This window comes from Ursus americanus, chromosome 4 (genome assembly GCF_024610735.1).
Source record: "Ursus americanus isolate L20-20 chromosome 4, mUrsAme1.1.p, whole genome shotgun sequence".
In the NCBI taxonomy this organism is placed as follows: Eukaryota; Metazoa; Chordata; class Mammalia; order Carnivora; family Ursidae; genus Ursus; species Ursus americanus.
This window is the reverse complement of record NC_142130.1, coordinates 7,938,040-7,963,766: the sequence shown is the minus strand read 5'-3', so window position 1 is coordinate 7,963,766 and position 25,727 is coordinate 7,938,040. Positions and strand designations below refer to the sequence as shown.

Here is a 25,727-nt window from a genome sequence, read left to right as displayed (position 1 = left end):
AAGTTCCATTTTGATCATTACTTGGCCTTTGCATTATCCTTTACAATTATTTCTCCTGGGAAACTTCGTTTTTCTGGCAAGGGATATTTAGATATTTCCCATCGGGAGATGACAACATTTTCCCATCCTTGCACCATCCCTTCTTCTTGAAGGAGACTGATTGGATATGGATTCAAAGTTCTGATTTGTTTAAATATGAAAAGTGACTCTATACCGTGATGTTGTAAACAACAACTGGAAGTTTCATTAAAAACTTAGAACAAGCAAGGTTGTGACTGTATCCCGCGATGCTTAGCTAACAAACAAATTAGAAGCATGAATGTGTTTTCCACAGAGTCTTTTCCTAGTATTTGACCAGGTTACTACTTACACTAGCTACTGTCACACAGTTTTGTTTTATTCTTAAAAAGAGGTGCTAAGGTTTGGTCCGCCTGAATTCTTAGTGCTATGAGCAAGATCATTAAACACAAGCTTCTACTGATGTTTTGATGTCTTCCTCCTGGCGCAGGTGTGCTATCTATGGCCCATGCTTCTCAAAACCTTCTATACCAAGGGTGTTCTTATGAAAATTGTCAAAAGAACTGCCCGTGATTTTTAGAGGACTCCAATACCTTAAATGTTCTCAAAGAGTTATTATAAATAGTGGGTATTACAGTTTGGAGAAATAAAAGATTTCCAGGGTATGGAGTTACTTTGCAATTTCTCATTGGTCGTAAAATACATAGTATGGTGAGTTTCTATCTACTGAGCAGTTTGTTTTTCCCCACATGCTGTCCACAGGCTGAGACCAACCTGCCCATTATAAATTATGGACAAATGGTGAGATCCTACTACAAGTTTGTCTGCTTCCTCTGACCTCTGCCTAGAGAAAATTTTGATTCTCTGCTCCAAACTCAAGAACATGAAAGCCCAGTTGTTTTTGGCTGCTGAAACTTTTGCTTTTGAGCCAGCTACACCTTTTATGGATATTTTCTTGAACCCTTTTTCGTAGTTCTGTAATTACAGTGGATGTTGCCAAGGAAACTTTGCAGCAACTCCCAACCACGTGTTGCCTGGAGCTGAGCCAATCTGACTAGTCAGGGAGCCGCTCCCCGACTCAGCCTTGATTTTACAAGGTGGAACTCCTTTCCTTCAACCCAAGGTAGCTTGCCTTCTGACGTGGAAGTACTACCAGCTCTATGTAACTTGTTTTTTTTTGTTTCATTTTAAAGATTTATTATTGATTGATTTGAGAGAGAGAGTGAGCATGCATGCAAGAGGGGGCCGAGGGAGAGGGAGAGAGAGACTCTCAAACAGACTCCCACTGAGTGCAGAGCCCCATGCGGGGCTTGATCCTATGACCCTGAGATCATGACCTGAGTTGAAACCAAGAGTTGGATGCTTAACTGACTGAGCCACCTAGGCACCCCTCTGCGTAACTTGTTTTTATTTTATTAAGATAAAATATCCTTGATATCAAGAAGAAATTCTTCCTGAGAAATGTGATTCTTAAAAAGTAAGGAAATAACTTTCTTCCATTACAAGGGTGTTTGATATTCGCCATAACCAAAATAGAGTTGAAATTTTACTAATTTTATATTTTAATTCTTCAGTTTAAGTTTGTATACCCACAATGGAACAATGGTTATGGGTTACAAACAAAATACTAATTGAAACCATTTTCATGAATGCTTAATAGTGTTTTTAGTTGATAATATTTAAAATTAGGGCAAAAGTGAGAAGTGATATTCAAAATATATATTATGTGGCTTGTAGAAAATAGAAATCAATAGCTTGACCATAAGTCTATGTTTTATGGGGGGCATGTAGGGGGAGAATCCAAAAATCATCCATATACTTGCAGAATTAAGAAAGAAAAGTGGAAGGAATCTGCTACAGGAGCGACTAGGGAGAAAAGAAGAGCAGTGGCCAAGTTGGGGGAAAAAATGAAACTGAGGCCAAATCATTTTATTTTTAAACCTATAAAAAGTACATTATAAATAATTACAAGCTTAAAAATTAAGTAGCTGACTGAACATTTTAACATGCTCCTTGGGACGTTTTATCGTGTGTTCCCTCTAACCATTTTCGATGTTAAAATGTCCTAACAAATCAATATAAGCTGTTTGGTCTAGGGACTATCCTTTTTTATTACAAAGCAGTGAGCCAACTGGCATTCTGTCCTTTAAACAAGTTACTGTTTTCATTCCAGAATAAAAATTTGTGTAATTTGATTGTTCCTAAGCAGATCCTGGAACTAACTTTATGAATCACTTTAAATATCTTCCCATTGGCTGTATATTGATTGTTACCAATCAGTTCATATTATCTTCGTTCTTTCTTTTTCTTTCTTTCTTTCTTTCTTTCTTTCTTTCTTTCTTTCTTTCTTTCTTTCTTTCTTCTGTCTTTCTTGTCTTTTTCTTGGGGATATTTGGCAACATAGGAGAAAGGGTTACACAAGAAAGCATGTGTTTTCAACCATTCCAATAAACCTTCTCACAGGACTTGTTATAAATTAGAAACTTGAATTAACATTTGCCCTTTAACATTCTGACTGATGACCCACCCTACTGGTGTCTCTTCGATAAATTACAACAAAAGCACAGAACACACTTACGGAGATGACAGCGGTTTCCACGGTAGCTGGGCAGACAGGTACATCTCCCCGTGACTGGGTGACACTCTTCATTCTCAGCTGAACACTGACATACCTGTTTACAGTCCTTCCCATATGTGCCTGGTGGACAAACTAAGGGAAAGAGGAAATGTAAACCCAATGAATTAAATTTGTCTGTGTAAATATAGCTCTAAAAGTGAAAGCAGGGAAAAATTTATTAAATAAGACCATTGCCTACAGAAGTGTGCTGCCCTTTGGGATTTAGGTTTCATTAAATTTACTTGGGGATTACTTCACTGTTTGATTTTGTTTTGTTCAGTCAATTTGTGACCGACTGTCAAGGGCTGGCTGCAATTTTCTTGTCACTGAAGAAAATCATAGGGTGATGTCAGGTAAAATCAACTAAAATAATAGTATAATTCATGAGGGACCACGTATCTGGATAAAGATATTTTTTCTGGTGTAGCCGGTTTAAATTCTCAAGGTTGTTTCTCTCTGCACATTAGCCCGTACTGTATTTGTGTCACTTGTCAGCTACAGTGCTGGGTTGTGCTGTTTTCTTTTTAAGGCCGAGCAGTAAAAGCTTTCCCTCCAACTTCTAAATAATACCATGCCATTTTGTTAAGAAAATAAAAAGGTTTCTGGGTATTTTTCAGCTTACAAAACGGAGTCAAATAGACATTTTAAGTTTCACGGTTGCGACCAATGACAATTCAAACAAAATCAGTAAAAAGAAAAGTCTAATAATGTGGTTATTATATGTCCTGTGGACCCAAAATTGAATAATAACTTCTGGAACAACCTTTTTATTTGTCACCTAAAGGGTATGGCATCATGGAAGAAGGGTTTGAGAAGGTTCTTCTCACACTGGAGAAATTATTGACTGTTTTGTTCACTGCATCCATGTTTAGCGTTGGCTGTCCCGTATGCCTATGGTGTCACTTGTTTTCTTGGCGTCCACTGTCTTTAAGAATATTTCATCTTCCAGTTTTCTTTAAGTAAAAATAACAGCAATGGTAGCAATTCTACTTCAGGGGCCATTGGTTGCTTGCTTAGCATTAAAAACAAAAACTAATTGAAACACCGGGCAATTAATCAAAAAAGAGGGTTCCCCCCCTCCTTTCTTGATTGGGATATATACAAATCAGAGAGCATTAGGTGGAATCTGACTCAGCATCTGAACAGCTATTTGAATGGTCTGTTGTTGGCCTAGACATTCTTTTAGCTAAGATTCACCATTTGTTCAAATATATATCAAAAAAGCATTTATCTGGTATGCCAGAAAGCACATCTGGCTTTACTGCCTGAGAAGTTTATTAACTTTGTTTGTTAATAAGTGGCTAGGCCAGAAGAACTGAGTGCGGCATTTCAGACATGACTGAGACTCTTACTTCCTTCACCTGGGTCGTCAGGACACACGTGAGGGCATCACTTACATTCCACCGTAATGTGATGGGAAGGGAGTTCCCCCAATGGAAGTTTTTTAACATGGAAGGCTGACAAATAATCAGAAAAATCAGAATATGTTTCATTAGAGGCTTCCAATAACTTTAGAACCAAGAGCTGCAGTTATTACAAATTCTTCCCATCACTGGGAAGACCTGTTTTGGCTGCAGGGTTATGTGAGCATAAAGCTTGGTTTCCCCGTGGCAAATAGGACCACAAAGCCCTGTGCTCTGTGGAGATCGATGACATTGAGAAGTCCAAGGGGCTGTGTTGAACACAACAGGATTTGTGTAGTAAGTTCCAGTACCCCAATATACTTAGTCATTTTCCATCTTGAGATTTGGGGCCCACCGGCATAGGGCTCTGAGTAAAGTGACAGACTGGTCTGCTCTGAGGGAGAGCCATCATGATGAATATTGTGCTGATTTGCAAGCATCCATTGAATGCTGTGTGGGCCAGAGGAAATGGTGTGAATTTTGAGTCAGGTAGGCCCAGCATTGCCAGTGACCTGATCTCTGGCTTTAAACAAATTTCTAAAGCTCTAAGAACCTCAATGTCCTTTTCTGTACAATGGGATTAATAAAACCTATCTCACAGATTGTTGTCAGGAGTAACTTAGTGGACATAATAACATATGGGAATTTCATAGTGCCTCAATAAAATTTGTTTCACTTCCAATGAAATCTTATGTATAAAATTAGAATCAACTATTTGACAAAAGTGCTATCTTTGGGAAAACATTATGGATAGATGCATTCAGAATAATTATGAAAAAGTTATCTAATATTTAGAGATCATCTTTACATGCATCTGCTTTCAGGAAAAATTATTTTTAAGAGAAAAAAATTTCAAAACCATTAAAATCACATGACACACAGTTTCTGAAACACAAAAAGGTAAAATTTATCCATATTCTCACTAATTGTCCAATGTTTTGAGGCTTCATTACACCATTCACAAATGTTAATCACTTCTTCATCCCAAGAGCTCAGGCACATCCTTAGCTTTGATTCTTGAGCTTCAGAGGAATCAAAATCACAGAAGATATAAATTATCTTCTTGTGCAAAACTGACCTCTTAAAGCTCTTAAACTCAGTTCTCAAATGGATGTTTAAATGTCATTGAAGGAATTTACAATTTATATTGCAAAGCAATAAAATGAAAACTGGAATAAAAGCAAGAAAAAGTATTCTGAATGTTACCCAAAAGAATTTTTGAGAAATATTGCTGTATTTCTTAGATTACATACTCATTGTGAAAAACATCTATCAGTTGTCACCTGTGAAAAAAATGGTGACTTTGACTAAGACTTCAGAGGAAATCAAAGTTCGTGTAAAGCCTGCTTCATATCCTCTGAAAGAGAATGTGGTATGTTAATGTATTGCCTCGTGATCACAGATGGACTGCATTAGGGGGCATGCTTTCAACCCATCTTACAAGACAAGCAGAATTCTGGAATATTCTCATTCAGCAAGAAATATTTTCTGGATATCTACTCTGTGCCAGGTTCACAAGAGTGAGCAAAACTAAACATGATTCTTGTACCTATCAAGCTTGCAATAGTGGGGAGATAATTACAATAAAATAACCATCAAATAAGCATATCATTTAAAAATATTATAAGAGTGCAGGGTGCTATGAGAGAGTATAACATTGGGGACTCCACTTTAGACTAACAGGCATAGAATGGAGGGTGTTTAGTTCCAGATGTTTTCTTTGAAGAGACCACTAACCGAGATCTGAAACACTAGAGAGTGTATGTAGTGGGAGAGGGAAGGGGAGGGGAGAAAGAGTAAGGAGGAGAAAAATTTCCAGAGGGAAAGACCCAGGTCTATATGAGTTACTGACACTATTCCTACATAGGATGTTGGCAATAATATGCCTGCGTATTAGACAATGGTCAGGCTTACCTTATTTTAAGCATTTCTGTATTAGTTCCCTAGAGCTGCTATAATAAATTACCACAAATTTAGTGGTTCAAACAATATAAATTTATATTCTCACAGTTCTGGAGGTCAGAAGTCTAAAATCAAGGTGTTGACAGGGCTGTGTTCTTTCCAGAGAGTCGTGGGCTGGGGTCTATTTCCTTGTCTTTTGCAGCTGTAGAAACTGCCTCCATTCCTTGGCTTGTGGCCCCTTCCTCCATCCTCCCAGCCAGCAGTTTAGCTTCTTTTTTTCTCTGATTGCCTGTCTCCCTCTTAAAAGAACTTTGTGATTGCAGTGAATCCACCCACGTAATCCAGGAAAATCTCCCCATCTCAAAATACTTAATTTAATCACTTCTGCAAAGTCCCTTTTGCCGTGTAAGATAACATATTCACAGATTCTAGGAATTAGGACATGGGCATCTTTGAAAGGACATTATTCAACCTACCACAATCTCTGTATTCTGACATGTTTTAGGTAGCTTCTGATTTATTCCTTAGGGACCATGGTATTATAGACAGTCACATTTTTAACAATAACCTTATACACAACTCTTTATAGAAATCAACACAAATATCATATTTTAAAAACTATGTAAAATTTATATGGGAAAGCTATCACCAATTATTTTTTTTCCTGATGTAAAGTTTGATGATTCATTAGTGGCGTATAACACCCAGTGCACCATGCAATACGTGCCCTCCTTGCTACCCATCACCAGTCCATCCCATTCCCCCACCCCCCTCCCCTCTGAAGCCCTCAGTTTGTTTCTCATAGTCCATAGTCTCTCATGCTTCATTCCCCCTTCTGATTACCAATTATTTTTTAAATATATATGTATATTTAATTAAAAGATCCAAAGGACAGCTTTTGACTTGGGATTTTTTGGAAAAGATCAGGGCCTAGAAATAACCTGGGAAGGAGCTTGGGCACCCAGAGACATCTAGAGGGGACAGGAAGAAGAGACTTCTCAAGGGCTAAAACTCAGAGAAATGAAGGACTAACTGTAGAACACAGTAGAAGTTTCTAGACCATGAACTACTTGCTCTTTTTAGCACTCTATGTAATAACATTTTACCTCTGCTTAACAATAAGCCACTTTAGGGGTCCTCCCCACCCATCTTTAGAACAGTATTTGCTTTTATAAATAGAGTGTTCCTTTAAACAGATGCTATTATGCCCATAATAAATTAGAGAGACATTAGACCACTTGGCCAAACAACATGGCTATAAGTGGCAAAACCAGGAACAAAACTGTGGTGCGCTTGGGATAAGTTCTAAGGTATTTCCCACTCTCTCAAGGCTTCTTCTCAGGAGGTGAGAGGGATGTTGTAAACTATATAGCACTGAAGAGATTGCAAAGCTGTCAACAGGCAAAGTTGTGGTTTAATTTACTAGTTAGGTAAATGAGCCTGGAAAATTTTATATTGGAAATTTCTTGTTTACCTCGTTTACTGATTAGCCATCCAGAGCACTGGAAGAACCAGTCAAACCAGTTTGGAAGTAATGTGGTTCTTTCTGGCTGAAATTATCCTGGGCAACCAAATGACCACAAAACCTCTGCGGGGCGATTTCTACATGGATTTAAGCTGATTCTCCATATTAAAGCTACACTTTCTTGTTTGAATTAACCAGTGAATATACTCAAAAATAAGAATGATTCAACAGTGCCTGTTTTTCAGTTAGGTAGAATCTATATTGCTTTAATCATGAAGCTGTAAACTGAATATGGATAAATACCCAAAAGATTTTGGAAAGGGGAAAAATTATATTTTTGATTTGTCAGATTCTCAGGTATTTAACTGATTTTTATTGAAAACTGAGGAGTCAGCTTTGCTAAGATTCAAGTTGAGACAAAGTCGGTTACAGAGACAAGTTGGTTAGCTGTGACAAATCATAAACACTACACCTCACATAGTTTTACTGCAGGATAAACTTTCTAATAGTATTTTTTGCTTCCAAGAAATAAGAACTTTGTCAAGTGACTTCTGAAAGATGATTCGTCTCTTTACTTTCCCCACTAAATTTAAAGATAAATGAGACATCAACTAGAAAATTTAATGAATTTGTCTTTATTTAATTGTCCTATCTACTCCCTTCTATAATTAATCATTTTCTGTGAGCAATATATCTGACTGGCAAACATTTTATGAGATGGCATACAGAATTCAAGCCATACATATAAGAAAATGCAACAAGTTGACTTTTTGTTTGGAAATTCATGACTGTCTTAGCGTTTGACGGGACACAGAGTAACTTCTTGTGGGAAGACCCTGTCTCGCCTGGCAAATAGATACATTGTGCAGTGCCAAGATCACAGTCTCTCCACTGTGACCGTTACGATCTCCAAGGCCATCTACACCAGCACAGTGTCCCTGACAAGCTAAATAAGCACAAGCAGAAAAGTGTTTTATACTGTCAAAACGAGCATCCACCATCCCATTAGCCGAGAAAAAAAAAAAAAAAGCCTATGGCTCTCATGATCCGTAGAGAGGCGTATTCAAATTTCATCTAATACTTTGCTTCTCACAAATTGGGATTGACCTTCCATGGCTTATGGCAGCATATTTTGCTCAGGTCTTTATCAAAGGCCTGGTGATAGATCAGCTGTCATCCACCGTTCCTCAGAATGTCTTTGTATTAAAGTAATGGTCCAGCAGAGCGGCCAGCCTGACAGGCAGGTTATTTATTTGCAATCTGGTAAAAGAACTGACAACTTCATTGTTTTAATTGTTCATTTTTCATGCGTTGATGCATTAGCTCACCCGAATCTTTGTGCCTTAGTCAGAGAATAAATATATGGGAGTCAGGGCATCAGAATGACTGGGTCCATCTTAAAGTTCAAGAAGCCAGGGATAGTCTTGGTGGCGACTGTGATTACCAGCGTCCCACAAGCATTTGGGATTTTTTTCGGTCTTATCTCTGTTGTGCATCTCTTTCCTCTCTTTCAGGAAGACCTATGATGTCAGCTACTGATCTGATTGTTTCTTGAAACAATGTTCCTTGTTCTCACAGACTGTTTAAGGAGAAAGACTGGAGTGGGCCTAGAGTCTCCATGTCTCAGTCAAAGTGCGGGCTGCCAGACAGAGGCCCCCAGACCTCCGCTATCAAGATATCAAGAGGAGACACAGCTCAGGTCAGAGCCTCTCAGAATCACGAGGAAGTTTTTTTGTTAAACAAACATGGCCTGGTCTCATTCTATGAGATTTGATTTTAATTCAGTGACTCTTTGGTGAGGACTAAGTATATATATTTCTAAAATCCTATGATCCTGGACGAGAAGCACTGAAGTAGAATTTAGATCGACACCCTCAATTTACAGATAAGATATCCTACAGATTGAATTTGCCCAAAGTCATAGCTATTTAGTAGCAGGGCTAAAACTAGAACCCAGAGATCCCAACCCTCCGATCAACACCCATTTCATTTTCCACATCACATATCGTTCTCTAGGAGCTATCTGAGAGACACTTAGAAGAAGTTCTCCCAATAGCTCCTGAACACGCCATGTATCGGGGCATAATATGGAGGTGATCACTCGCACTTAAGGCTCATCTCAAATGCTGGTCTTTAGAGAGCTGAGGACATTTCCACAGGCCAATTATAAGCATGAAGGGGATTCCTATTAAGGTACTGGGTCCCAAATTATATTATTACTTTACTATTTTTTCTTCTCATTAAAATTGAGAGTGCCTCCAGGGCAGAGGAATTATTTTCAATGTGCCTGACATCTCACATAAATCAAGAACAAGCACATAAATGCCTGATGAAGGAAAGAAAGAAAGAAGAAAGAAAGAAAGAAAGAAAGAAAGAAAGAAAGAAAGAAAGAAAGAAAGAAAGAAAGAAAGAAAGAAAAAAAAATAAAAAAAGGAAGGCAGGCAACCAAGCTTCTCTAGCCCAATATACACAACTGTGTGAAAGGCTGATCTTACACAAAAAGAGAACACTGGATCCCTACGTGGCATGTTTATATGTTCTTTTGCTTATCAAAAAAGATATTTAACATTTATAATTATTTACAGGGTCCTGTGCCGATGATATAAAATTGAACAAGACTAAGATCTGTTTTCAAGAACCCAACAGACTAATTTAGGCAGACATATGAAAAATTGATACAGAATAATCTGACAAATGCTACAAACATGTTAAAAAAAGGTTAAAGCATATTAAAGAAAATAGCTAAGCCATCACGAGGGAATTGGTGTCTCCTCAGAGAGGCAGCATTAGAACTGGGCCTAAAACAATGTGTAAGAATTCCTCAGTCAGAAAGAAGAGACTTAATGAGTCAAGTCTTAGACTGAAAGTGATAGGTACCTTTGCTTCATGGCTAGAGGGCAGAGTTTAGGAACAAGTCTGACGTCAAAGAGTTGTTGGCCCTTCAGAGTGAAGTGTGTTTACGTCACATTGAAGGTTTCATCTAGATGACCACAGAAGCATCACGGCCAGACTGTTGACAATGTGCAGATTGGATTAGAGGATGGGAGCCCAACTGGAGACCACTGCAGGCATCCTAACGAGACAAGAACCTGAATCAGACATCTGAAAAGTGATGGAAATGAGGAATTGTACCAAGATTTTTTTTTTCAGGTGGTTAGATAGAACTGGATGACAGATTGTTCATGAGATCAGAGGTAAGGCTCTGTCTGTTCCTAAACATTTCTTTCATTGCTTGTTGTTTGTTTGTTTTTGCCATAGGGTGTTTCTTTTGCAGAATGGTCTAATATTTTCACATTCTAATTACAAATGGGTTAAAAAATATTAGGACACTGACTTCAGAAGGCCATAGCAAACAAGCAAATCTGAATGAGCATGCAGCCATTCTTAAGATTTTTGAAAACAGGCCTTTTCAGCTTACTTTGGCAATCACAGCACTGGCTGGAGAGGGCAGGCTGCCAGGGCAGTGGCATCATAAGAGCTACAGAATGCAGATACTCTAGGGGCGCCCGATTGGAAAGCAGTGTGAGCATGTGGATCAGAAAAGAGAGATGATCCCAAGACACTGGGGCTGGGATAGGTCCTGGAAGCAAGTTCCACCTGGTTCATTTCTTTCAGGCTTTCTTTGTGAGTATATGCTTATATGGAGCACACTCCCTAAGGAAATATTCAGTGTTTCAGTGTTGAAGTCAAAGTGATGATGTTCCTTGTTGGAATGGACACCTTATGTACCGCTGTCAGCATGGTACACCACTAGGGCATTAATGATGGCTGCTGCCCTTTTGGGGAGCTTACCATTTACCAGATATGTGGGCAGTATTCATAAATGGCTAGCAACAACATTTCCTCTTCATCAGTGCTCCAGATAAAAGACAAACAACAAGTCACAGTTCTAGAACTTCAATATTTCAGTTCAATGCTGATGGATTATCTTCATACCCACAGAAGAAATGTATCTATTCTGAAAACAAAGAGTTAATTTATTCCTGCCTGTTTTTCAATTTTCGCATGTGTTTTGTTCAGCTACAAAAAGGAGAAAATCAACAGCACAGTTAAACTTGTGAATTGTTGTTAGGAGGCTCCAACCTCTAGCAGATGTTCAGAATGCAGGAACTCAAGCTGAAGGAGAGAAAGACGTTTGCAGAAATAGGAGAAGGTGAGAATGACTATGTATCAGGTACCAGAAATGAGTGTCTTGGAGGCCCGAGGAATGGGTCATTGTTAAAGAGCTGACATTTTCTCAGTACCTAAAATGTGCCAGACCTGTTCTAAGCCCTCTACTGTATCATCTCCTTTGATAACTGACACAACCTCATGAGGGAACAACTATTATTTTCATTTTATAGAAGAAACTAAGGAAGTTAATGTGAAGTCATTCACCTAAAGCTTGCACAGCCAGAGTCAGCATGGATAACTCAATGATGTTGTCTTAAACATGACATTATTCTTCTTCCCAGGAGTTACTTCATTAACAAGGGAATATGAACATATACTACTGGTTTATGGATCCTTACAGAAGGACCTATGACCCATGTTCTCACCTCATTTCCCAGAATCGGGATAGTATAGTGAGAAAAAACCTGGACTGAGCCCTGGGAGTTATCAATTCCTAACCATGTTACTTTGGGGAAGTCACCTCCTCTCTGAATGCAGTATTGAATTTTGTCATTTCCATAGCTCTACTTAGTTTTAAATTTCAAATAAAGTTTATTATGAAAGTGATCAGTAAAACATCTCAAACGGTAGAAATCTGGTACATTCTACTTTAGCATGCATGTATAATAAGGTGGCTATGCTATATTCAAAACCATAGTAACTTATAAGTAGATTAGATCCTATAATTTTCTGTGCCAATTAGATATGAACCAATTAGATACTAAGCTTGAGATGCTATGTCACTAATCACTGCTTTTCTCCAGATCCAATTAGATACTAAGCTTGAGATGCTATGTCACTAATCACTGCTTTTCTCCAGATCCATAGGATTTAAAGGACAGGAGTGGTATACAGAAAGAAGAACACCCACGTCCAATTAACTGAATTAGTGGATGGCATTAATCATACATAATGTAAGAATTCTCCTTTGTAATAGTAACAAAAGGTATCTGTATTAACCACTTAGAGCTCACAGATTAGATGATGAGCAATATGGTGATTAGACAAAGAGGGGGCACTTACAGAGTAAGCTGGAAACCCTGGAAGACAAAATGTCCATGCTTCTGCTTAAGTGTGTTGATACTCCCTTAAATGCATATACAAGATAAAGTTTATAGAATCCAGGGCAGCATAATTAATCATAATTATTTCTTTTTTTTTCAGATTTGCTATTGGAAGAGAGGTAATGTTTTCTATTATCTTAGAGTGTTAATTTTGGGCATCAATGTAAAATGAATCCTTTATCAAAATTTTCTTCATATCAACATTAAGGTCAATGAATAACAAATGATATTCAAATATAGAATGAAACTTCTGCATCAATGATCAGCTCAAAAACTGACCTGATAAACAGATCTCTATTTGGCTATCCTGAATACTAGTCCCCTTTTATCACAACAGAAAAAATAAAGCATCAAAAATAGAAACACGAGGGAAGCACTTAATATTATTTTGGATGATACAATAAAATGAAATAACCGTAGTAGAGTAACTAGATTCTTGTCAGTTCAAATGATAAAATCATTGCCTTTAGGTCATGGCTTGTGAAAACAAATTCTTTTTCTTAAGACCAATGTTTTAAAGACAGATACAAATATCCACTCATAAACATCCACTGACATCTTCATTCACTCGATTTGTAGTATTAATTCAATGCTTACAATGTGGCAGCCACTGAGCTTACTTCGAAAAAACTCAAAGTTGATCAGATCTCAGAGTTTTCTTTATTTCAAAGTCATCACTTTGTCTGAAGTCCTTAAGGATAAGAACAACAAGATGTTTGAAGAAAATTGGCCCTTAACTTTTATGAATTGTTCATCTCAACTTCAGCGATGTGAATGCCAACTCTCCAAAACAAACTCCAATTCAATTAGTAATAAAATATTGCAACTCTCTGTGAAGCTCTTTCTCTTCCTAATGGCAGTTTGCTTGGTCCAAAGTAAAGGTCTGAAACGAACAACTTCATTGTATCACTCTCTCCTTACATATTGTCCTGAATAAGTCACATTCCGTCTTAATAATTTGAAAGCATTTTCATTCGTGCCCTGGGAATGACTAGAAGAGCTTTTAATATTATGAAGTCTAGATCAAATCAATCCAGTCTAAATAGGGCATGGGACTAATGCTTCTTTAACCACCCCTCCTTCTGGCCAATTATTCACAACTCTATTGGTGGCCTTGTTAGGAAATCCTTGACATCTATGATCAGAGGTTGCAGGCGCAGGCCACTTTCATACATTTTGCTGACAACCTTTGAACCAAGCTGCCAAGTGAAAGCTTACCATAGTCTTAAAATCCCAAATGGTGATTCATTGTTTGCAAACAGAGAGACAGATTACCATTGTTAACTTGACCTCAGCCTCTAACTCCGAGTCAAAAATGCTTGAAAACATGGGCATCTTAACTAGAGCAAGACATAAATCAAATTACCTTCAACACCACAAAGAAATGAATGGTTGGCATCTTAGGAACTGTGAAGTGCAGTGGGTTTTCCTTGGAAGATGAAGTTGAGACTGACGACAAAAGACCCCATTACTTAATTGAGTTTAATAAAATATGGAGGAACAAACTTTGCCACGGCTTCAAATAGTTTGATGAATAAATAGGGCAATCCCAAGAGCTTGCTCACCGCACAGTTCCTGGGAGTGAAGCCTTTCTAAGATTATGAGTGAGACAACAGAAGGGGACTATTCAGCAACATGAATAATGTTGTCTTAATGTCCTTGCTGCAGCCAAATCAAATTAGCGGGTCATATTGTCTTCCTGGGTTTTCGTGCAGGCTTTAGAGCAAGGCAAAGTAGAGAGAAGGAGTAAAACGGCTGGTACAAGGGAGATCAGGGGAAAGAATTGTTCCCGAAAAGACAAACAATTTTGGTAAGTGAAGGAGGTGTAGCGAGGTTAGGCAAGAGCTAAGGCCAAACATGATCATCAAGTAAGGATTTTATGAGCATGTTAAATCTCATCATGTCACAAGTTAGACTGCAATTTTATTAGATGTCGGGTGAACTGAGTTGAGGCAGTGTGTATCCACAACTGAGGAAAAGGAAGACTTGGAAGTTCAAATAATAACAGATCATTATTGTTTTTGGGATATGACACCAGCTCTACTTTTTCCAGTGAGTTTTAACTAGAAACTGGAGGTAACAACTAACATGCATATATAATTTTTTAAAATGCTTATAAAATCCAATTTTTAAAACCAGGCCACATTAAAATTGAATGTTGAACATGTCTATTATTAATGAGCTAACACCAATCCTGATATTTGAGATGGTTATATTTATTATTTACTTTCTGCTTTGGATCTGGGAGGGGAGAGAAGTCTGCATAACAGCCCGGAAATGTGAGACAATTCAGTATTATTGCTTTTGATATCTCCATAAAAGTTTTGACTTTGCAAAACACAAGCTTTTTGAAAATTGCTCTAGAATAAAAAGCACTTTTCTACACAAACAGCAAATAAGTTCTTCAGAGGATTCTACCAGAATGCTCTGGAAATCGGTGTTTCCAACAAAAGATGATACATCCCAGAAACACTAGAGACATTTCTCCTTTTAATAGTTTGCCAAAGTGTAAGCTCTTGTGAAATCTGAAGGTTTTCAACATTGGCACAAGCTAGTTACTTAGAAACATATAAGCATTTCTTTGGGTTTCTGGAGAATGCAACTTAATAGAAAGTGGCATCCATGTGCACCTATGGATGCTAACAGCATGCGTACGCACCTGAGAACAATGGCAGGGCACATACTCATGGAAGGATACCAACACATTCATGTACCTCTTACTGAGACCTTATCAACCCGCTGCCAAAAGTGCTGGTTGAAACATGAAAAATTCAATAACTCACCTGGTTATTTTGCCTATGCTAACTAGTCTGATTTTTTTTTTCCTTTTGAATTAATTGAGCCGATCAGCCATTTTTTGTGTTTTGGAATTGAGTTTGTATCATCTTCATTAGAAATATATAGCTTCTACTGCACTACTGGGTATTTACCCCAAAGATACAGAAGTAGTGAAGAGAAAGGCCAAATGCACACCAATGTTCATAGCAGCATTGTCCACAATAGCTAAACTGTGGAAGCAGCCGAGATGCCCTTCAACAGACGAATGGATAAAGAAGATGTGGTCCATATATACAATGGAATATTACTCAGCCATCAGAAAGAACAATTACCCAACATTTGCAGCAATGTGGACAGGACTGGAGGAGATTATGCTAAGTGAAATAAGTCAAGCAGAGAAGGACAATTATCATATGGTTTCACTCATTTGTGGAACATAAGGAATAGCAGGGAGATCGGTAGGAGAAGGAAGGGAAGAATGAAGGGGGGATAAAAAGAAGGGATATGAAGCACGAGGGACTGTGGACTCTGGGAAACAAACAGAGTTTCAGAGGGGAGGGGGGTGGGTGGGATGGGCTAGGCTGGTGATGGGTATTAAGGAGGGCATGTATTGCATGGAGTGCTGGGTATTATACGCAAACAATGAATCATGGAACACTACATCGAAAACTAATGATGTACTGTATGGTGACTAACATAACGTAATTTAAAAAATTTTTAAAAATTAAAAAAAATTAAAAGTCTTCAACAGCAATATATATATATATATATATATATATGTAGTTTCTTTCCCACGATAACAATTTAAAGATAACGGTTTGAAAATAGATATTTTTACTCAACACTAAACTAAAGTATAAGAAACACTCACATTTGGGTATATGCTCATTAACTAGAATTTTATTCATTTTAAACTGTAGGAATCTATTTGACAGAAAAAAGAAAACAAACAAGGTGAAAAGTGAAAAGGTCCAAATGTGATGCCCCAAGAGTATGGGGTATGGGGTAGAACTGGGGTATGGGGTAGAATTGCTCTAGCTCCATAGTTACCTTTGGCAACCCAATCTGGGAGGCATCAGGATGTCCCTGGGGTGGACTGACAGTGTAACACATGCAGTGACAATTCAACCCTAAAAAGTCCATGTGGACAAGCTGAGAATGACAAATAACAGATCAACTTCCCTCCCTCCTTCCTCCTCTCTCTCTCTTTTCTTTCTCTCTTTCCCAAAAGCTCCTGTTTCTCTGTACTGCTTTAGCGCCTGGTGAATGAACCAACTCTGTTTCTAGGTATCTGGACATAAACTTTTCAACCACTGGAAAACTTTTTAATATTTAAAACTTTTCCCCCAATTATATGGAAAAGCATTTGACTCTCTGTCAAATTATTCCTTACCTCTCTAATACAGAGCATGGAAAATTTTATGCACAATGTCTGATTTGGAAAATATACAACAATTTCAAAATATTCAGGCCAAAGGTTATTATACACACTGATAAGAAATTACTACACACCTGGAATTTTATAATCCAAAATCACATGTTCAATGCAGAAAGTTACAGCACAAGGCAGAAATAAATTCAAATTTATCTACATAAATCTCTTTCCTTTCTGGTTTGTATAAATGCATTTTTATTAAATTATTATTTCTTACAATAACATTCTCACTCAGGAATTCATTCCATATACTTAACTCGTTTTTCACACACACAAAAAGCCATATCCATGTATATAACTAACTCATTTTTCCTGATTCGTATGTATTTTTCTTTTCTAGCAATGCCATATTTTTCAAGTTTATACGTTGGCAGCTAATAATAACAATTCTGTCTCATTTCACCAACTTTATTTCAAATATATTAGTTAATAACTAAAAGTGGATTACATTGGGCAACCCCAAAATTTAGAGACCTCAAAATAAGAAATTATAGAGATACATAAGTCACCTGATTATTCTCTGGTTGGAGTAGGGAACAGAAGGAGGGAGCTGTTTCCTCAATTAGTACCGGTCAGAGTCCAACAAAATCCCGTCCCCAGGAAAGCTGAAATGTGGATTAAAAACATTCTATTCTGAAGCTTGAAGTATGACTAACCAAAACCAAACCACACACACACACACACACACATACACACACACACACAAATAGAGCAAACCACTAAACTGAAAGAAATAGTGATCCTCCTAGTACATCTAATGGTTCCTTGCCATTTTATTTTTCTACATCTGAAATTTCACATTTACACAGGAGCCAGGGATGCTTCACATAAGTAGGCATAGAAACCACCTATAAAATACTCTACGCTTGAAAATTTATCTCCCCGCCCACTATTCCCTAAATTATCCCCTTGAGAGAAACTCTCCTTTGAGTCTCTGAATGTTCTCTATTTATATGCACTCTCCCCACCCTGGAAGACATATTCGACTAACATTGAAGTGCAGAGTATCTCCCTTCCTGTGCAGATTACCCGGACAAAGCCAAACACAGCTAGAGGAGGGTGGAAGGAGGAAAGAAGTATTCAGATGGGAAAAATATAGCAGGGGGAGGGGAAGGAAAGTAGACAAGCCTCGCCTGCTTCGCAATTTTCCAAGGTGGGCTTGTCCCTTGATGGGATATTTTTGGGTCCTGTAGGATATATATGGCTATCACCAAAAGAACCAGTTTTCTGTCGGCGGAAAATGAACAAAACTGGTACAACAAAGTAGCCAACTTTTGTTGCAATTATTTTCAATCTGATACTTGGGTGTATACTTAACCTCGTAATAAAAATATTTTGTTAGGGAAAAAATACTTGACATTTCAATTCTGGGCATTTTGTTCTTTGCTAAAAACTGAGAGGAAAGGGAGGGTGTTGTCGTTCCGCATGGAGAGAAAAGAATGGGCAAACTGTGATAGTCTCTAAGGAAAAGGGAGAGAAACAGGCTTAGAAGCTGAAGTCAAATTCAGGTAAGAAACTTCAGCATGGCTCACTGAAGTTCTTTATCCTGAGGATCGTAACAGTGACGAAGCAGCAAGAATACTGTTCAAAGATTCATTGCCATCTATTCGTTCTCATCTATCATGTCTGCTCACTTCAATTTTCTGACAAAATGTTTTCAAACAATATAGACTATTGGGGAAAATATGAAATATTTATTTAGATCACTAGTTGATGGAAACCAATTATTTTTTTCTGCAACTATGAACAACTGGTTATCCTGCTTCCATCTTCTGATAAAAATCTGTATAATCATTTTCTCAAGTTCATTTTTTTCAATTTTCAATTTAGTTCACTGGTTGAGGTTATCATAGACCTGAACATTTTTAAACTACTGTTGAGTTACTATTTTTTCCTTTGACAAATTGACAAAGATTATAAGGTTTTACACACCTTGTGTTTGCCAGTGCCAGGGCTAGAGGCTTCACACATAGTGTGATTATAAATCAGTGCCAGTTTTGTTGTGGTTGTGGTTGGGGTGGTTTTTGGAGATAGACTTCACTTGCAACGTCTATTAAAGTTGTAAACAAACAAGCCCTCAATTATGCAGCGAGAGGATTTAACTTAAGGAGGAACTCTCAGATCTGTGCAAAGAAAAAAATGCAAGAATGCTCACCACAGTATTTTTTAAATAGAAGAATACTGAAAATAATCTAAATTTCCATTTTTAGGGGATTTAGTAAACAAATCGTTTTAGAGGCTTACAAAAGAGTATTCCAAAGCCATATGGAAGAAAAGTCAGCTACGTGTGAACTGATAGGAGGAGATGCGTAGAATATTTAGTTTAGTAAATAAGTAAGCAAAACACAAAAATGTTTGGTGCAAGCATATTTGTGTAAAAATAAAACCTGAGGGGGGTTGGGGGGGGGGAACTGGCAGTGAAGCTTTCCACTCTACACTCTTCTGCACTATTATTTTTAAAAAATATTTCTACTTTTCATATCTTTATTATATATAAGATATATAAAACAATGAATTTGAGAGAAAAATAATAACACTGTAACATTTACCTTTTGTGTGTGTGTGTGTGTGTGTGTGTGTTCTGGCCCAGACCCACGCAGGGAAGAGGGAGCTATGGCCCTCTAGTGGAGAATTGCAACAATGCATTTCTCTCAACGCTGCTTCATCCCACATTCTAAAGAAATCTCCACTTCTAAATTCATTTATGGGTGGAATCAACTAAAATTTTATATCAGGTAATATCACAAAATATACACATTTCAGTGCCCTTGAATTTAACTCTTCCTTTAAAAATTCTGGAAACATCATTTGATAAAATATTAACGTATGATGCATTTTCTGTGTGCGACGTAGCAGTACCCAGCTGCTCAGTTGCATTGCATGGGAAAAGTCTGAGCGTGTCTGTTTGCTGAGAAAGTATATTTGCTAGCATGGGTGCTTCAGTTACAGGAAAGGCTGACTTCTAATAGTTATGAAAGCTTGCTGCTAATTAAAAACCAATCATTTGCTTATGCCGATCTCTAAACTAGGATCTATGTAGGCAACTGTCCTCCTCAAAACCGAATCACTGTAAGTGAATAATAAAGGTACTTATTTTCATGGGCTAATCTAAAACATTTCTAACAAGAGAAACTATTTCAACACTATATATGGCTGTGTCAACCGCCAAATTCCCTCAATCCAGTTGAAGGCGTGCAGAGTTTCCTGTCAACCTTTGCTCTGAAGCAGAACATTCTCCAACCCAACCACTGGGCTTGCTCCGTATTAAGTATTGGCTACCTTGGAAATGTACCGTCTCTCAGTGTAAAACTCCCCAAAGGGCAATTCAGATCACATTTAGAATTTCCTATTTACATTGCAACAGCCATGGCAGAAGTTTGAATGTCACAGTCCAAATCTGGCACCAAACGCTGAGTGTGTTCGGTGGATTCAGTTTCCAAATTCACGTCACATGGGCATGTTTTCATCAAGTGCAAGGAGGAGGGGGTGTCATGGGATAAGTTCATGTTATGAACTCTGGTCTTAAACTCTTTATCATCTTGAACAAGTAAACTAGTGTTTTTGCCCTTGCAAAGAAAGAATTCACCAGACTACCTCAACATAGTAAGCTTGCCTTTTAAATGCTTATGCAGAAACGCTATCAAGCAAGGACAGGCCACTATTATTTCCAGTTAAATCTCCCATATGAGAAAGGGAAACTCGGCTAGAACAGCCTAGCAAGGAGAGGCAATTCTTGAACAGGCAAACTTTTATTCTAGACAAGTAATGAAGGTTGCTAATAAGTTTTCTTTCCCAAGATGTGTCCATGTGATGGGGAAATGTATCAGGACACTGTTTTTATCTTCAGGTTTCTCCTTCTCCTCCTCCTTCTCCTTCTTCTTCTCCTTCCAAATGTATAGGGGTAGATTTTTCAAAATAAATAATCAGATGTAATTTTAAACGTTGTTCTGTGTACTTTGTTTTGCCTCTTCTTGGTTGTTACAAAGAGTGATCTGCAAGGAGAAAATGTGTCCTCCAACTGAATACAGCCACACACGTGCACACACCTTAATCCCCGGATCCCAAGTCCACCCAACTGAGGCGCACTTGAAAGAGCTCTTCCAGACCAAGCTGGGACATAAAACAGGCAGGACCGCTTCAGGTCACCATTTAGTGACTGGGTTGTCGAGTCCACATCCGCCCAAGGTTCCCGAGTTCAGCCGTGAACATTTATTTGCAGTAAATCATGATATGCCTAGCAATTTATTACAATCTAATGTTGAAATAACTTACTCTGACCCATCTATCTTGAAGTTAGTTTAAAAATAAAGTGTACTTAAAGGGAACGTGTATTATACACTTTCAGACTCGGAAAAAAAAAAGACTCATTATTTGGTCTTTACGTAGTTAGGTAAAAAAATAACATAAGCATCCCTTAGCTAAGGCTGCCTTTGAAAATTCCTGAATTGGAGGCGTAAATTGCTTCCTTAATTTGCAAAGTGATAGAACTCATTCGGGGCTGGGACTACGTGCTACCAGCACAGGAAGCACAAGAATTCACAAATATACTTGAAGAGAAGAGACCTCTCACTCTGTGGAGGGTTCTCACTCAGGTAGAAGAAAATAAAATGCTGTTTGTTATTCACAGCCCACTGGCGTAGAAGTTTTTCCTCTTTCAAAATTTTAAATTTGTCGGAACACTTTGAACGAGTCATTTACTCTGGCTTTCGATAATATATTAGCATATCAGATTAGCATATTAGATTGAAACTACACTTGCCTAAAAAACGAGGATAGATCTTCCTAGAGACCCAAAATTCATCGCATAAATGTGTTTCAAGTGCCAAAACAAACAGAGGAAAAGAGAAGAAACAGCTCTTGTTATACGCCAGCTTCAAAGATAGAAGCTGAGTGCTTCAGAATTCATATAAATTAAAATAATTATTATTTCTTTTTAAATCTTAGCGTGGCCTTATGTATTATTCAGTGCCATCTTGTTTGAATCCTCATTGCCATCCAGTTAAGAGAAATACTACTGCTGCCCTACCATACACGGTGGGTCCGGTAGTGTAATGAAGGGATTGGGGACCTGCAGTTGGGCAGATTTGGCTTCTATTTTAGCTCTCCAAAATGAAAATGATGATGCTTTCCCTACATCATGCTGCCAGGTATTAGAGATGATGTTTAAACAACAGCTGGCCCAGGGCCTGGCACGGAGTTGGCAGCCAGAGCAGTGAGCAGTTTTACCCCTGAGGGGCAAGTGGGTAAGCGACAGGATGGAGGTCAAAGGCAACAGCCCAGAGCTGCCAGAGGAAACATGTAAAAGCTCCCAGAACTCACCCAGCTTACCCACGTCCTAAACCTTGGTTGTTCATTCAAGCACAAGGACTAATCCATTTCAGTGTTTCCCAGTCTTAGCTGATCTATAATCAGATTGTTCCCACAGGAAGGAGGGATTTAGGCAAGTTGCTCTTTATGTAGAAACTTAGTACGTAAGCATTTGAGAATTTATCACGAATGGTTCTTTTATATGTAACACGGCCAATCATGTCACTCCTCTGCACGAAGTCCGTCAGTAGCACCCCCATTTCATTCAGCTGAAAGCCAAAGCCTTACAGTGGCCCACGAGGCCGTATATAACAACCCTCTGCTTTTCTGATTTCATCTCGGTAGCTCTTCCTGTCTCTCCGCTCAGGCTGCAGCCCCTGGCCTCTCACTGCCCTGGAACTGTCACTTTGACTCAACTCTTGCCTTCTCCAGGAGATCCGCCTCGACCACTCCTTACTGCTATCAGCTGTTTTGCCTATCCTGTGTTCCTGATTCCATTAACTTGACCTGCTCTACTTTGGTTTTTCCCAATAGTGCTTATCAGCCACCGTGCTACAGATTATGCGTGTTTGGGGGTTTATTGTTTCTTACTAGTGTTCTCTCACTAGAATGTAAGCTCAAAGAGGGCAGTGCTCTTCGGCACTTTATGGGTACGCACGAAGGGCTTTGATCAGTGCTTGGCCCTTACAAAAATGGGCATAGGACATTAATCGGCAATTCATGGAAGAACACACTTGAAAAGACAATGTATAAAAAGATGCAAAACCTCACTAGTAATCAGGGAGAGGCAAATAAAAATAATATTTCCTCTGAAAACCTGACACAAGTTAGACAACAGAGTAAGGCAACTACAGCTCCCCCATAACAGGTTCACCTACTTTGGACAGCAATTTGGCTTTAGTAAACAAAGTTGAAGATGCAGTGTCCCTTGCCCCAGCAAATCCACACCCAGTAGAAACCCCAGTAAACCCTGCCTCACGTGCACCAGGCGGCGGGCACAGAGATGTTTGCCGGAACACTGCTGGTAATGCAAAACACCTGGAAACAGCTCATGTGACTCTTGTTGGAGGGTGGAGAAAAAAGCTGCCCCACCTTCCCACAACAGGGGCCTTGTAAGCTCTCAGAAGGACACAGTCAACATCTACCAATACAAACTAACTTCCAAAACAACAGTGGAGGGAGAAATCAGGATGCAGGTTGGGAAGCACAGTATGATGTTATTTGCCCATCAAAGGCTAAATGTTTGCAAGATGGTACTCTCTGCTGTTAGCTGATACATGATTAACTCCTTCACTCTGTGTAATGCTCTGAACTTTATGAAGCCCTTTCCTCCCTCATTGTGGAACATTCCCTCTCACCCTATTTCTGACTCTGCTCCAAGTTTGGATAAAGTTCAGTGATTCTGCCCCATTTACAAAGAATAGCCAGTTGTGTCTCTGAACTGTTTCTGCCTTGGTGTCACATAAACAGGCTTGCTTGAGTTGACTAGAGGGAGGGCTGCCCTAAATCTCCAAAGTTGCACACAATGTTTGCATTAAATAATCTAGGTCATTAGAGTTCAGCCATGACTTTTCTACAGGGCTGTTTGCATAGACTTTATCTTGTTCCATGTGACATATCTCCAGCAATAGACCATTTTAGTTGTTATTTGCAGATACGGCTCTCAATTTTGGAGGAAATAGAACCATAGTATGGTTCCCAAATGCTACATTATCAGAAAGAGAGTAAGATTTTTAGATATGATCTAAATATGTGAAGTTTTAAGTATAAAAACAGTTAACTCATACACTTTCTAGAATGCCAACAACTTCATTTGTTATTTGAAACAGGACAAAACAATGTATCAGTTTTTAAATGTTCATTAAATCCTCCCATTTTTTTTTCCTTTTGAAACACTCCAATTTTTTGTTAAATGCCTTACTTACGATGGAAATGACCAAGAAGCTCCCTGGATCCCAGCATAAATTCTTCTCTCTTTAGATGGGAACACGTCCCTTTTACAGTAAATGTTGACAAAATGAGATTAGGGTGCTCCTAGACAAAACAGTTATAAAGAAGCGGTTTGTGTGTATTCTTCAATTTCATCTAAACGCCTTCCCTCACTGTAACTCCTGGTAACAATGATTCTCACCTGACTTTCTCTAAATTTCTTGTTAGACAGCTTGGTGTCAGGGGTTATTAATTTGAGTCCATGAGTTAATAGTTAATCTCAGTGGTTTCATGATCTCTCTGGAGTTATTAGTAAAAATGAATGTGCACATATGTTTTTCTAGGAAGAATTTCCATAGCTTTTGATAGATCCTCTAAGATGTTGAGTACCCAAAAAAGTTTAAAAATTATGTTTTACAAATTGGGCATTGTTTCCAGCTGTGGTTTTCACAGAGTGCAGAACATGACGATTCCTTGGCTCACTCTCTGAGAGGTACTGATTCACAGGACCTGGGGTAAGATTCAGGAATCTGCATTTTTAAAAAGTACTTCAATAGATCTTGATGACACTGATTCAAAAGATGACACTGATCCACAGAATAAAATTTAGAGTTTTATGGTCTTTGTCCCTAACTAATCTTTCTACTTTTATTTTGTCCATTACTCATACTGCCCTACAAAACACAAATCATTCTTCCACTTACTTACTCTTGTGTTCAAAGAATAGCTATTAGATTCACTATAGGGACCCTGTGCAGTACTTCTAAGATGCCATGGTTGACAAATAGTCTAGTCACAAGAAACAACCAGCTTTTCTTTACATTTTGTCTCCTCCTCCTTCACCAGGTAAGTGCCTATTAATCCTGCGAGATCCAGTTCAAAGACTACTTGTGCAAACATTCTAGATCCTTTGAGACAGAGTTCTTGTTTTTTTTCCCCCCTTTGGTGGATTCGCAGCATTTTTTTCAAACATTAATTATACTTTTGTGCCATTATTTTTTCTGGTTCCTGGTTTCTGTGCTTCTCCTGGTCAAGAACCACGTAGAAGTCTTAAACATATCCATCCTGCTCTCTTCTGTTCCAATGCAAAATTTCCAACAATATTTCCGAATGGATGAGAAAAATACCATGTTTTCTTCCCTACCAAGAGTAATACACATTTTAGTATGATACTCTTGAAACCCTAAAAGCAATGAGAAGAAAAAGTAAAGCATTCCTGTGGTCAGAATCCTAAACACAATGCTATGCTATGGGGCAAGATACTTGGGTTGGAGAATCTCATTAAATAGGGCAACATATCTGAAGAACTAGGCCCCAGGAGAGTCTCTTACTGTACAGAAGGGTGGGAATATATCTAGGCATTGGCCTTGTGACCAGAACATGCTTCAGCTCAGAGTGAGTATTGTTATCCACCCCAGAGCTAGTTCTCCTACCAGACAATCTTAAAGATATCATCACCAGTGGAGACACTTGGAATTTCATTAGATTTAGAAGGAAACTACAAGGAAAAACCAAGAGTCCATCTAAAGTTGATTTTATCCTTAATATCTTTGAGAAAATCTATGAGTTGCAAGGGAATAAAGCAGCATTTTCTGAATCTTGGATGCAGTGACAGCAGTGAGGGTCAAGCTAGAGAGAGCATGCCTGGTAGAGAAAA

At 38.4% G+C, this 25,727-nt stretch overlaps 1 pseudogene; it reads right to left on the bottom strand.

Moving 5' to 3' along the window:
• LOC123786433 (uncharacterized) overlaps positions 1-25,727 on the bottom strand; it is a 570,278-nt pseudogene that overhangs the window by 27,706 nt on the left and 516,845 nt on the right.